This window comes from Xenopus tropicalis, chromosome 1 (genome assembly GCF_000004195.4).
Source record: "Xenopus tropicalis strain Nigerian chromosome 1, UCB_Xtro_10.0, whole genome shotgun sequence".
Lineage (NCBI taxonomy): Eukaryota > Metazoa > Chordata > Amphibia > Anura > Pipidae > Xenopus > Xenopus tropicalis.
The window spans coordinates 55,955,483-55,966,544 of NC_030677.2; positions in this window are offsets into that span (position 1 = coordinate 55,955,483).

The window sequence follows — 11,062 nt, forward strand, 5'->3', positions numbered from 1 at the left end:
ATATACCTCTTAATGATTTAACTAACCCACTATTATGTTTAATATTTATCAATAAAGCAACAAGAGTTAGAGGTAGATGATTAACTAAGAGACTTGCTAAACCCCTTGGATACCTCCTGACTTCAACCCAGTAAGGGCTGTTGGGCCCTGGCATGTGTCTGGCAATCAAGGACATGGGAAAATGTTTTCCCTGTTGGTTTTTTTAAAGCAAGAAGAAGGACATGAATCGAATGAACATACACAGATAAACCCCTGTAATTCATAGGCAACAACTGTGCAAAGGCAGCATTGTAGTGTCTGATGCAATATAAAAAGCAGAGTTTCCTGAGATTCTTATCCATGCCCCATTATACCCCAACTATGCCCCGTTCTGCCCCTGGACATGCCCCTGTGCGCTGAGCTTAACCAGTTTACCGGTTTCTGTGGCATGTTGGGATATATTCAGGTGCTTTTCAATGAAGGGTGCAAATAAAAGCTCTGAATAAATGAAGGCTCATTGATTCAGAGCTTTTAGCTCTATTTAAACCAAATGGTCTGATTATATGGGTAGACAGTAAATATAATAACAAAACAAAGACCCATTAGCATTTTAATAACAAAGAAATTTGTTTTTTTTTAAACCCAGCATACCAGCAAATGCCATTAGATCATAGTAAATTAATTACTCCTTTAAGGTGCTAATAATACTGCATATTACACCCTGTATAGAAATATGCAGTTAACTGATTTAGAGTTGCCTTGTCTATTTTACTTAGCAATTCAAACTAAGGCCCATATTTCATGACTGTGGGATATGGGCTTTTTTCCACAGTTTCCTTTGTACTCTTTATGTAACACCACCAATCAGTTTACATAGTTATGCCCCTCTAGTCATGTCAGTACAAAAAATAAGCAGTAATACAGTACAGTAGCACCACTAGGTTCCTATAGTGGCCAGCATCAATATGCTTAGTAGACTTGCGCCTAAAGAATAAGCCACTAGTCGAAAATAATGATATGCAGTTCACACTTCTTTAGCGTAATTGGGTCTGATTTGGGACAAAACTCAAGTGCAATTGCGTGTGCATTGACGCAGTAGACGCAACTCCCCATCATAGCCGTAATAACTCTGGAATTGTGGGGGAAATGCTGAACTGTGGGTTAAAAAACATGGTGAATCATGTCCGAAATTTCCACAGTACACTTGCAGTTGTTAATATGTTATACTGCAAGAGGCTACATTGAGGCTCATTTGCAAATTCTCAACAAATTGCAGTAACCAGTAAAAAAAGAGAACTTCAGTGGTGTAACTAGATGTTACTGGGCCCCACAGAAAACTAATTTTCGGCCCACAAAATGTCCAGATGTTGGCCTGTTTCACCAATATATATTTAAATTGCTTATTAATTAGGGTCTCATGGGGCCCCCTATACATTATGGGCCCCCCTGCAGCACAGGGTTTGCTTCCTCTGTAGTTACGCCCCTGCAGAGCTCTGCTAATTCTAGACTACTAATTCTAGACTAAATCTTTTAGTTTCCTATGTGCAATCTATGAATGCTGAAGTTAGGTAAAAAGTAAACTTTCTCCTCAAATCAGATTGTTTGTGTAAATCACACATGTATTTATAGCTTTCCAGCATCCTGAAGGTTGCAAATAATAATGGGAAAATCAGAAGTCGGTGAATCATATCTGTCTTTTTTATTTAAGAATGGATCGCCTCAGGTTTTTCTTCGGTCATAAAACATTTTCAGGAGAATGCGTGAGATGTTCATTAATATATTGATATGCCTGAGAATTCCGAAGCTCTCACAGGTTAATTAATTATGTACGCTAATAAAAAAAGTACTGCTGTTTGGCAACAACTATATGCCCTGGAAGCTTTATACCACGCTAAATACAAGGCAATGTACAGCAGCTAAAAATACAGGGATAATTTATGAATGACAATGCAGCATCTGACACCTGGAAAATAAGACAGGCAATGATATGCAACACTGTTAATATAAAAGGGCTTATTTCCAAAACTAAGTACAAAAGGTCCCTATTCGCAAAGGTGTCTACATCTATACCCAAATGCTGCACTACTAGTTGCATTACTGTAAGGTTCAGGGTGCAAAGTACAGACAGGGTGGCATGAGCACCCTGAAAATAACACTTGTCTTAGGGAGATGTTACTTTCAGGGCTTCCTTTGCATGTTGCACCCACATATGCAACAGACATGTTAGCTCATAAGCTAACGCTGTTTCCAGTGCCCCCACTGAACTGAACATTATGCATAAGGCACTTACGCTGACTGACACCAGTAAAATGCAAATAGTATGTATGACACTAATATGGATACCTTTCGTTTTTCTTAGTAAATAGCTTGCACATTACAGGACATGCTACTTGGCAGAGGCCTGTAATTATGCATTTGTTTTTTTTGTCAGTAAAGCTGCATTGTATAAAAAGATGGAAATTTGCACCGGTTTTTGCACTCTGCTTGTTGTCTATAATCCAATGCCCTGGTCTCTGAGATGTTCCAAATCCAACCCTCTGGTCTCTGAAACAGTAATGCTGAGAGTAGTTTTGGGCTGTTATGCTGGGTATGGGGGGCGATGTGTGTTCAATAGGCTGGAGTACAAATGTAAACTGTAATCCTGCCTCCCCTAAACCAGTGTGAGTGACAGAATTGGCTCACTGGTTTATGTAAGTTAAACCTGGTTTTACTACTAGTAGGGGTAGCTAGCACTGGCCTGAGGCTGCTTGGGGGCATTTACTAGTGATACTAATACCAGTAATTCCAATTACAGGTATAGGACCCGTTATCCAGAATGCTCGGATAAGGGGTTTTTCCATATTTTGGATCTCCATATCTTGTCTAATAAAAAATCAATAAAACATTAATTAAACCCAATACGATTGTTTTACATTCAGTAAGGGTTATTTATATTTTAGTTGGGATCAATTACAAGGTGCTGTTTTATTACTACAGAGAAAAAGGAAATCAGTTTTAAAATTCTGAATTATTTGATTAAAATGGAGTCTATGGGAGACGGGCTTTCCGTAATACAGAGTTTCTGGATAACGGGTTTCCAGATAAGGGATCCCATACCTGTAATACTAATACAAGTCATTATTCCTTAGAGAAAACTTCAAAAGATGCTGGAATTAGTCGTTATTTTACCTTTACAATCCACTCACAGATTGAATGAGACTAAAAAATCTCAACTGTTTTAACTTTTAATGAAAAATATTTAAAAAAATATATGACAAATTAACCTAAAATCTATAAAGACAATTCCCATTGACTGACTATAAAAACTCAGCAGCTTTTATGTGCTGTGTTTTTTTGTGAATATTTCTTTAATAATTGCAACTATTGTAACTATTAATACAATACTTGTGGTTATATGTGCATTTGGGATTCGAGAAAAAACTGCAATCTCTAACAATGATATATCTGCATCTAGAGGGCAGATTTATCAGCATTCAAGAACTCGAATTAGTGTTCCAACTCAAATGTTCAAGATTTATTTAAACATTAAATAAACACAGTGGGATTGTTTTGCCTTCAGTATTAATCCATGCAGCTTACCATACTGGTTTCCAGGTACAAGTACAGGGTGCTCTTTTATTATTACAGAGAAAAAGGAAATCATTTTTAAAAATTAGAATTATTTGCTTATAATAATGTCATGGTTTTATGGAATGAATTGGTTTACATAACAGCTAGTATTTTGTATCCTTTAGGCTGCATTGTTAAAAAAATGCACAAATATTTATGTTTGAATTGTTCATACTGCTACTTATAACAATAAAGGGATGCTGAGACACTTTCTGGGAACAATTTGTTGTTCAATGAATTATAACGGCTTCAAAGAATCGGCTTCACGGAAAGTAATTATATCATATAAATGAAGTATGAAAAGCTGGCAAACTGGTAAAGACAAAAATTATGTTTGATCAGCAATTCGCTTTTGGCACCATTATGAAAGATGCTTTTAGGCCTCTCAATATCACAGCATATTACAATTACATAATATTACAGCTAATGCTGAAATTATAGTAAATTATATATATATATTTATAACATGAAAAAATAACCACCAGGTTCAACTGGACACAATATTTTTTTTTTATTTTTTTTTAAATAAATTGACCTTACATTAATGTCAATTTCTAAATTCTAAGCATCCCAATAGTCCTCAGGGATTTTTTGGTAAAAGGAGAGAGAGCCCCATTGTAATAAGAATGTAGTATCACCAGATAGTTAATGCTTCTACTCCTTCAAATAACTGTATTGCTTAGCAATGGAAATATTCCCACAAAAGAAACAGTAATTGAAAACAATAGAGTAATGTGGCTATTGCTTTTCATTCTAGACTTTTTACTATCATTATGTGAAAAATTAATGGGGGAATGTAATAAAAGTCGGTGACAGAAAAATTATCTGCAATACAAAAATGTATGCCTCTGTGCGAACAAATTTGCCTTTGTGCGAATCTTAATATGGGCTTTGTGAACGAGGAAACTGTTCAGCGACCACTTCCGAAAGTTTGTGAATGTTATTGTTTGCAACATTGCGCAGTGTATTAATAAAACTTCTTAATGAAAAAGTTGTTACGTTTGCTCCAAAGGATTACGCCACCTTCAAGCATGCCTTAAAAGTTCACAATGTGCAATTAAAATTTGCAATGCAATAACAGTGTAATGAACAATTTTACATTGCAAAATTTTTCCGTTTACGACTTTTATGTGGTGCTTGGATTCTGTATAGGAATGAATCAGAAAAACATTACTATTATCTACCTGAATTCACAAAATGTAATAGCTGTGAACAGATTTCAAGAATAATACTGTTCAGTGATATTCCTTGTTTTTTTATTGCTCTTGTGTTTTCTTTTATACTAATGAAAGTAACACCAACATTTTGCTCACACGATGGAACCAGTGTTTAGCAGTAGATACAGTTCTTTTTGGCCCTATGATGTCATATTTAATCAGTATAATTGGTATGACAGTATAAAACAACTGACAAACTCTGTGAGCAAATAAGGTTAACAATGAAAAATGCATTTCTGTTCTCCACTGGGGCAGGAGAGGTACAGTATGTTAGACTGATCCTTCTAACTATTAGATCATGTAATTCTACCCTCCTGATCCAAACAAATGCGTGTCTGACAGCTGTAACAAATGTGAGTGTTGATAAAAGAAGACATCTAAGTTTCCCCGGAGTAGGGAACTACTGCTTATTGAACATCACAGTAGGAAAGCCATCATCACTTCCCATCCATGGACAAAGGCTGATGGGGGAAAGAAACTGTTAATTTATTATTCCGTGGCTGAGTCCCTTGTCTGTTTTTATTAGAAGAAATCCCACTGACAGAAAACTTTTGTGAAGGATAACAGAGAAGAGTTTTGTGATACAATATTCTGGATTATTGCAAAGCCTCATAAATAATTGGAATCGTTATGGTTGAAATATCCCTGTGTGTTGTGTTAAAGACATAATAAAACTTTATTTAATAAATATCCTGGGACTGCAAGGACTCTGCTTCCTACATACTAAGTTGAGAGAGTCCAACTCCGCAGTTTAGGCCGGTGGTTTGTAACCAAAGAAGAACTAATACTTTCTTTGTCTAGTTAGCAGATGATTACACTGAGCCACCGTGCTGCCCCTTTTGTGCCAGCACACCTGTAAATGAAATGTGTACTAGGAACCAGGGATTTTCTGGGGATTCTGGATGTTATATCAGAACATGCCTTTGGCATGAGATTCAAATCCTTAGAGCCCACTGGCAGCAACTGGGGCAGTTTTTTTGTCTGATGTCCCAACCATTTACTAGTCTGTGGTAGATCCTTCTGATTTCTTTTGGCTTTAACCAATGCCTGCTTAACCTTGTTTGAATTCTGTCAGCTCTGCACTGTTATTGCTCCTGCACTTTGTGTTTATTAACCCTTGCAATGTTGTGCCTTGGACATTCTCCCTCCCTGGCTTTTATGTTTGTCCTGCTGAATAAAAGCTGCTTTAGCTATTGAAATCCTGCCTGCCTATTTCTCAGCAAGTCTCCTCCTTGGGTCCAATTCAAAACACTAAAAGGGATATTTACTAATGCTCTATTTTTTGGGAGTTTTTTATTGTCGAAAACTGTTTTTTGTTGCGGTAAAAACACAAAATTGTCACAAAACAATTTCTGAATGCAAAAATAACCAGCTAAAATTGTCAAGATTGTGTAGTAGTCAATGGCAGATGTCCCTTTTACAACTGCTTCATGGTTTTAGAGATTTTTGGAGTTTTTTGACACTGGCTTTTGTGCGACAATACAAAAAGCTGGGGTTTTCAAGCAACAAGTAAAAAATGTTGCCGTTTTTTATATGAAAAGTTGAAAAAGTTAGGGGTTTCATGTTTTTTCGCAACTTTTTTTTATCTGTGCTGTTTCAATTTGAATTTTTTTTTTTTACAAATGACATTCGTGGAAATGAGTTTAGCTGTGGTTTTTCAAAATATAAGGGATACACATGTTCAATTAAAAAATATCAATAAATATACAAATCCAGCCTCAGGATTGATTTGCTTTCTAGTAATCAGACAATTACACATTGTCTCAGAATATCACTGTTAAAGGAGAAAGAAAGGTAAAAACTAAGTAAGCTTTATCAGAAAGGTCAATGTAAATGCAGCCATAAGCACTCACAGAAATGATTTGTTGTGTCTGTAATTCCTGTGCCAGAGACACGCAGCTCTCTGCTCTCACCCCTCTCCTGCCCCCCCTCCCTCAAGAATGCTAAGAACTCACCCCCCTTAAGGAATGTGGATCTGAGCCAATCAGCAGGAAGCTGACTCATAGTCTAACTAACTGAGCATGTTCACTTGGTCTGGGTGTCTGTGCAGAAGTGAGGCATTATGGGAACTTTCTTTACACAGCTCAGTGTTTTTTCTTCCTGTTTGGCTTCTGATCATCTGAACAGGTGAAATATGGGGAGACTTAAGGGCACTATTGAGAGAACTGAAGGTATGCCTGTATCTTGAGATTAACTCTTTATTAGTCTTTCCTTCTCCTTTAAGGCAAAGTGTCCCTTTAAACCAAGATGCAACACTACATTCAAAGCTACAAAGATACATACTGTAGATAGATAAATAGATAGATAGATAGATAGATAGATAGACACACAGTTACATAGACACACAGATATATTTACACATATATAGATTTACACATTTCTGTAATGTTTAATAATTGTCATTACAAAATGCATTCACAAGTATATTCGAGTTGGAGTTTGTCAAAGTCAAAGTTCTGCCATTTATGAAGCAAAAATCATACTAATGAAAATGGCTAATTGCTAATTGTTCCAATAGTCAGATAGAAATCAATGGAAATGTTTAATTACTGTATCTTAGAAAATGACTTACAATTACATTTTCATTATACACATGTATAATTAATAACTCCTTTTTTGTATTTGTGTATATTTTAACAGTGATAATAATAAATAAATAATTCAAAGTGGATAAATTTAAGAAGCAATGGCCAATAGGATGTTACCATAAATGCAAGGAGAGAATTAAGTGCTGTCTGGCTGTTTTACAGAAGTTAACTGAAAACACTGTGAATGCAGCGTGGTAACACAGCTAATAGTAAATAGTTCAATGCCATCTATTAAGTGGGATATGGTAGAACTGAGATATAAACCACAAGCAATCCTTGTCACATTAGGACTGTAATACTATTCTGTGGAGAAGCTATACTGCTAAAGGCATCTCTTTACACTGTTCCTGTGACAAGCTCATTACAATGTGTAACAAATTGTGTCGCCTACATTCTCGATATAAGCACTGTATGTGTATCATTAGATCCCTAGGCGCTGTCTGCAGACACAGAAAGTGTGGATCAATCTATTTCCAATGCTGCCTAGATAATCCTAGAAACTTCAGTAGGTCAACTGTTTGCAAAGATATAAAGATACAGGGAAGCTAACAAGCAAAGAGATGCCATTTATATTATGTATAGGAGACAACCCAACAGAATATACGATATGGGAGATGAAACATGTCTCCACGGCTCCACAGTTGTATTCTGTTAGGCACTTAGGTTTTGGTATTACAATATATATATATAAATATATATATATATACACACACAAGTAACGGCAGCACTTGCCTTAACATAAAAGTGAAGTTTGTTTCTTGGTGCACAGCCTTAGAAGGGGACCTCTGTGATTACTCCTTCATATACACTTTCTAGACAAGAATAGGCGGCACTCAAAGTCTACAAAAATGCAAAAACGTGTATTAAGTTCATATCAATAAAAAACATCTTACACAAAGCCTGCATGGCATGATATATCTAGCAATGTTTTGGGCATGCAATGTGCAGGTCTATCTTTCCAATTAAATAGCTTAACACTGGGAGTGACACAAATATTAGTATCTTGGCAACGGATATACATAATATATTATACCACATTTCTACTTGCTATGTATGCAACCTTGCGCACAAACAAATCAGAACACAGTATATAAGTTCATAAAAAAGATATAGGTCATAGTCCCTATGTAATACTTTTGGTGCTAGGGACTGCAGTTTATGTATCCACCAAACTTCTCTCTGCTTTAATTTAAGTTCTCGACTCCCTCCATATTTACGTGGTGGAATTCCTTCCAGAACCATAAATTTCAGTTGGTCTGCATTATGGCCCATATCTAAAAAATGTTTAGAGACTGGTAGTTTAGTGTTCCCCAAATTGAGGGAAGGTATATAGAGGATTTATAATATGTGTGACTTAACCGTGTCAACGCATAAATCACATATTTAGAGGTGCAGGTATGATGTCCCCGTAATTGGACTTTATAACCCGTACCTGGGTGTACAAATTCTTTTCCCTTAATAACATTGTGGCACTGCGTGCAACTGGAGCAAAGATACATGCCCGGGGTTCTCAACTCAAGCCACGTATCTGTGAGTCTCTCAGATCTATGTACTTTTACCCTAGACGATGTAACCATATTACCAATTGTTTTGCCTTTTCGATAGGATAACAATGGTGGTAGTTTTAAATCCATTATTTGAGGATAAGCTATTCATAATATATGCCAATTATGTTGCAAGATTGTGCCAATATTTTTACTACAGGAGCTGAACTGAGTGACACATGGGATATGTACATTTTTTTGTCATTTTCTTCTGGTTCTACCCATTTCCCCATAGGCTGCTGCATGACATGATTCGGGTAACCCCTTTCTCGAAACTTGCTACACATTAACTCTTGTTGTCTTATTTTCTCCTGTTTATCACTCGCAATTTTATCTACTCTTGTTAACTGACTGATGGGTACTGATTTTTTTGTATGTACTGGGTGGTTGCTCTGATAGTGTCAAATTTGGTTACAGTTAGTGGGTTTGGTATATATTGATGTATCTATATCTCTATATCTGATGAAAATCACAAGATAGCATAAGAGAAATGGATGGATGTATCTTTTGCAAACCATTGTGGAACCGTAACAGGGATTAAACGTCACCTCCACCAAACCAAGCGATCAAGTGGTGAAGTCTGCATCACGATATAACATAGCCATGAAGAAATTCACATATGACGGGGCGACATTGACCCCAATTGCGGTTCCATGTAGCTGCAAATAGAATTGAGCTTTAAAGGTGAAGTAATTACATTGTAGAATTATCTCAAACATTTGCAAAAAGAAAAAAAGTTGCTGTTCAGTATAATTTGCCCTATTACTCAATTAATAGTTATATCGGACCTCTGTCCCAGAGGTCAATCAAAGCTTGTCTTTGTTCCTTTGTAATATTAAGTCCCCCATCAGAATACAGTGGGTATTTACCACCTGAAAGATCCATCTCATTGACATCTCTCTGTATGTTTTTAATGTAGGTCTTCACCGCTGAGTAAGTAGTAGGTGGAACAAACTGACTTTAACTATAGAGACGCCAAGTACCAACGTCCAAATCTGGGTTACTTGCAATTACAGACAGTTTATTAGGACCTCTCAGTGACTCCTGGCACTTCTCTGGGTGACTCCTCATGTGGTTACCGCTCCCTCTGCTCCTTGCAGTGGCAGGAGGCACCCCTAGGTCCTCTGGGAGTTCCTAACACAGGCAGACAACCTTCCTACCCTGTGCCCTGGTCTGAGAGACCTTTTATTTGCTGCTCCCCTGCAGCCTAATCAGGCAACTACTTACAGCTGGCCAAATCAAAATACTAAACTCCATTCCGAGTACGGAATGGAGGACCTATCCTAGTAACCCTCCATTTACTTCAGGGAACCTATCCGGCTTTTCCTAAGCCACTTCCACGATTAACAGCATTAGCAGCTGTACAACCAGGCATTTTACCTGGTGCTAACTTTATTGCACCATTAACAATGGTGGAAAATACACCAAAGAGTGTTCTTGCTGCTTGCTTCTCTCACAGCAGATATGACATGAGAATGTGCAAAAAATATCAGGGAGATAAAAATGTATACTATTTAAATAGTACAATAGTCAACCTCAGTGATTTAGAGTAAAGGGATACAAATACAGGACATAACATATTACATATACAAACATTTCACTGGAATAGATGCACATAGTAAATAGTTGCATATTGTTAGAGGTCAATAGAGTGAGGACCCTTCTGAGGAGAGCTTAAAATGGAAAGCCAGTAGTTAGTTTGTGTGTAAGGTGGGTGGCCAAGATGCTGAGAGCTTATGTTATAGGCTTGAAAAAATGGTCTTTAAAAGCCTGAAGGTTCAATAAGTGTCTAGAGCAAGTTTCACAGGATAGGTGCAGAACGTGAATAGGGGAGGAGAAGTAATGAGTTCCTAACAGGGTCGCCATCAGGGGGTACAGGGGGGACAATCCTCCCGGGTGCAGTGATTTTTGTCTCTTAAGGGGGGCCCGGCCATGCTGCCCATACTTATATTAGCCGGGCCCCCCCTGCTGTCAGCGCATAAAGCGGAGAACTTTAACATTACTGTGCTGCTGCCCCATTACTGAGTGGCCCAGCCCACCCCCAACCCGATTAGCCCAGTCCACCCCCCACCCGATTGGCCCAGCCAGCCCCAGCCCAGATTGGCCCAGCCTGAAATGGCCCGCC